Source organism: Macadamia integrifolia, chromosome 1, assembly GCF_013358625.1.
Source record: "Macadamia integrifolia cultivar HAES 741 chromosome 1, SCU_Mint_v3, whole genome shotgun sequence".
Taxonomy (NCBI): Eukaryota; Viridiplantae; Streptophyta; class Magnoliopsida; order Proteales; family Proteaceae; genus Macadamia; species Macadamia integrifolia.
Window position 1 is genome coordinate 18,068,075 of NC_056557.1, and position 4,791 is coordinate 18,072,865.

Genomic DNA, 4,791 nt, shown 5'->3' on the forward strand with positions numbered 1-4,791 from the left:
GGAAAGAAGAGAGAACCCAGCTCACATCCATGCTCGAACTGCAATTTCTCCACCTCAGGTAACTTCTTCGCCTCTTCTCCTTCTTCTCCTTCTTCTTCTTCTTCATTTCTTCTTTTCTTCTTCTATTCAACCTCTTCTTCTTCTTCATCTATTGTAATCACATAGAGGTATTGGAACAAATTTAGTGTTTTTTTTCTCCTTCTTCTTCATTTCTTCTTTTCTTCCAGAGACAGAGATCGATAAGCTTCACAAAGTTCTGGTTTCGAATATCTTTTGGAACTCGCATAGGGAGAGGAGAGAAGAAGAAACAGGAGCTCGCCCCCTTGTGAAATCTCCTCTGCAGGTAACTTTGATTTCGGCTCTTCTTCTCCTTCTTCTTTTCATCTCTTTTAACCTCTTTCTTCTTCTATTCTAACCTCTTCTCCTTCTTCTTCATCTATTGTAATCACAGAGCAGGTATTGGGACAAATTTTAGGGTTTTTCTAGACCACCTATCGTATAGCTCATACAGAGAGGTAACGTCTTCTTCTTCTCTTCTATTTCTTCTTCTTCTCTTCTCGATCTTGTATAGCCTCTGTTGATTCCAAGATGATGCTTTTCCGACACTGTTTGACACTAATCACTCATCTGAAAACCACAAATCAGTACCAATGAACCCCAACAGTAAATATGTTGGATCCATATGAATATATTCAAGTGTTTCTGATTCATCCTGCTCTGTGATTACAACTATAGAATTATGTCAGAGCACAACCAGTGAATTTTCCCTGACTACTACTAAAACAATCATCAGAAGACAGTGGTTCCCCTAGCATAATTTCCTTATCATATAAATCCTTCATGGGATTCGAATCAATTATTTCAGAAGACAGTGGGCATCATGACATCAGTCCCTCTTATATGACTCTGCTTCCACGCACATCGTGATTGGATTCCTCCCCCCACCAACTGTTCTCAAACCAAATTTTAATGTTAGCTCCTATGGTACTGTCCAACTGGTATTGTCTGGATTTTTAGAGACCATGAAGGTTATATTATGTGTGTTTCCCTCCCCTGGTCCTGTTGGTGTCTATGAGTCAATCTCAACAGATCTGAAGGTACTTATTGAAGGCCTGGAAATTGTATCTTCTTAGGGAAGGTTGGGTATTATGATTTTAGAGTGATTCTACTCTGGACATCAAGTGGCTGAGTTCTGGTTCAGGTGTTCCTTGGAGATATCTGCATGTTATTTGGAAACCCAAGAACTTCAGCATGTATTGGATTTTCTCTAGTGGAGGATGATATCAGTGAATGAGAATCAATTCATATTTTTATTCTTCTTGCTGGTTTTAGTTTCTGAGCTCAATAGGGAGTAATATGGTTATGTTAGAAGGTTCTATCTTGTGCTTTTATTTCAAGTTTGTTCAAGACACATGCATAAAAGGTGTTAACATAGAGTACATGACCTTGATTTTCAGTCTTATTGTGAGCTATAAAACTTCTACGTGTATAAATTTTCCTTGTCTCTGAATATTTTGATAATTGACCCAAAATTTATCTGTGAATTTAGTGATAAATTTATGATAATTCATCCTTAATTTGTTATGATGAAAATTATGGTGAAATTGTAGGGTAAATTTACGATGCCTAAAGTTAGGGTTAGTCTTAGTGGTTGTTTTAATGTATAAGTCTCTAGTAGACCCTATAATTTCATAATTATTGGTGCTTTCACTGAATTTTTATGGCATTTTGAAGTATACTGGTTTTCTGAAACTAATAAGGGCATAATAGATTGGTGGTTTTTTGGTTGGCCTGAATTTGTCAGTTTTAGTGAGATTTGTTGTCCAGTCTATCATCCTGTTAATTCTAGCAAAAATTACATCTCATTGTAGTATACAGATCACTTTGACAACTGTTGAAATTTTGTTTGTTTTGGATTCCTGTTGAACACTTTTGTGCTCAGCATATATGAGTGCTATATTTGAGATGATTTTTCATCAACCTCAGTCCCCAGCAAAGCTACCTATGTACTTCTCCAGTGTGTAATATGGGTGGAACCCAGTAATTCCACCTGTGAGACTGATTTTATATATTTGTGGAAAATCTGTTTATAGCTCATAGTGTCATGCACGTTTTTCTATTCTTTTATCAATGAAGTTTGATTAGGACTGATTCTCGTTCTCAAACTTTGGCTTCTTCCAGAAGTTTATGTTCTATTTTGAGTGTCTTAGTTTGAGGAAAAAGATAGATTTAAGAGGCAACTATATTCGAGAAGAGCATATTGTTGATGCAGAATTCTTGGGGATGAGCGATGATTTAAAAGTTGCAGAAGATGACTTGAATCCGCCACATGAAGATTTCGTTGATCATTCTACAATACAATCAAGTCAACGAAATCGAGCAAAAGAGATGAATGCCACTAGGCTAAGAATTACAAATGCAATGGCTAGACAGCAAAGGATGCCAGAACTAGTTGAAAACTAAAACCGATAACTATTTTGCCAAAACTGAAAACCTAAATTGATGTTTTAACCCACATTGTACTTGTTTTATAGTACATTTATATATGTGGTACAAGTTGATATATTATTATGAATGTCATATATTTGGATGCTATATTAACTTTTTTGATAAATAAATTTCTATTACAGATGACTTCTTCTATAACAACTTGTGAAATTTGTGGGAAGAGTTGTGGTAAATATACAACCAAGTCGGGTAAAAATATTGGAAGAGAATTCTTTAAGTGTGAAGATTCATGTAATTTTTTCATGTGGGTGGACCAACTACATCTATGTAGATGTGGTAAAGGTCAATGCAAAGTACGAACTGCGATGAAAGGTCCGAACAAGGGACAGTATTTTCTATGTTGCCCAAGTTCAACTGGGGTAATTTATTTCTACGATTGACCTATACCTATAGATAATTTATGATTTTTGTTTAATTCGATGTTAAATTTCAATGACCCTAATCACATCTATTATTTGATATAGGCTGATAACCGTGGATGTGGTATGTTTGTATGGTTGAAAGATGAAACACATATCTCTACCATACAACATACATTATGTTCAGAAAGCTCAAGCTCAACATCAACATCATCCAGACCACTTTCCGTTTCGAATGAGTACATGAAAGGATATCTGGAAGGGACACTTAAAGGATTAGAGGACCAAACAAATAAGATGAAAGACATCCTCCATGCATTCAAGTCTTTAGACTTGAAAAAAAAGTGAAAATTTGGGGAATTATGTAATAGTTAACTTGCACAAGGCATTGTTAATACTGTATTTTATTCATCCTTTGGAAACCATGTTTTTTTTCATTGGTGTGTAATATTTTATTGTCCCAAAAAAATTTATATGCTTATAGTATTTTAATGTTATTTTTGTAATTATTGACTTAAAAGAAAAGAAAAAAAAAACCGTTTCTGAAACAAGCATTACCAAACGGTAGAAATGTCGTTTCTTGGTTCTGAAACTGTTCTAGAAACAGATTCACCAAACAACCCTAAATCGTTTAAAAACGGCGTTTTGACACAGAAACTGAAATTTCCGTTTCTGACATGAAACGGAGTTTTTGGAACAAAAACGATACCAAACGGAGCCTTAGTAAAATTTTATGTGGTTTTTATAATTGTTATTTTTTCACATTATGGGAATGAAATTGAAATGATCAAATACATAATATGTGTCATGGATATGATATTGTTAGTGACTATGGAAATTAAAATGGACCATGATAATGGATATATGGATAGCATGGCATGCATTTATGTGGTGGTTTGTATTTTATTTCTCTCTCCCTCTCTCTCTCTCTCTCCCCCCTTTCTATTTTTATAAAAATATGTACTCACCGTGGGCAGCCCAAATGGTGGGTTGTTTTCCCAAGGTTTATTTATTTTTATTGGAATGTAATAGAATTAGAAATTTTATTTTTATTTAATCGTGAAAAGATTGGAGAAGGAGATTGCTTAGAGGAAGCGACGGGAAATGGAGAAGCAAGTTTTTTGTTTTATTTCAATGTAAAAGTTATCTTAGTTATAATTATTTGCATTGCATTATCACATAATTATGATGTGTGAGAATAATTAAAGAGGCTATGTTACTCCCACCCATCTTGAAATCAAAATGACTTGCATATGATGACAAAGTCAATCTGATTCTAGATGCTATTTCATAACCACTAGGCTTTGTTTTATATTTCATTTGGGTGATTATTTTATGATTCCTAATTACATATGATGTATGGTAATATTATCACCCTATTGTGTTTTTAGAAGAGATGACTGTTCCCGTTTCCCTAAAATTAAAAGCTAGTGTGATATAGAAAACCTAAACTTGTGGGATTTTCATGGCCTCCCTTAGTTGGTAAATGTAGAGGTCACATTGATCTACTTTTGCAGATACCGATAGGATAATGCTTGAGTAGTTCTCTGAGACTATCTTCATTTATCTCATATGTGATAAGTAGAGAACATGGTTAGTGGGAGGTATACTGCGATAGTAGACACTAGCCCATGATGCTATGATTCACTCTGAAACAAAGGGTATACACTTAACTTGAGTGTATGTTAACCGATAGGAATGGACATAACACTCAAGTGGCTAAAAAGTATTGAAAGTCTTCGAGACGGATAGAATAGTCCACTCAACCAAATTATATATGATGAACTCTGATAGGCTAAGTCATATGCATAAGGGTCGAGATGTTTCAATCACACCTCATAGCTAAAGGGAAGTTAAGGTGTGGGTAATCGTTGTATTTAGACTTGCCCCTTTTTTTTAACAATATTAATCATGCTAATTTTTC

At 34.6% G+C, this 4,791-nt stretch overlaps 1 long non-coding RNA gene across 1 annotated transcript; it reads left to right on the top strand.

The window, feature by feature from the left end:
- The first annotated feature begins 230 nt into the window (after positions 1-230).
- On the top strand, positions 231-3,023 carry LOC122087942. The gene is made up of 3 exons (XR_006142927.1): positions 231-343; positions 452-515; positions 2,973-3,023. It is a non-coding gene; the product is annotated as an uncharacterized LOC122087942 (long non-coding RNA).
- The last annotated feature ends 1,768 nt before the right edge of the window (positions 3,024-4,791 follow it).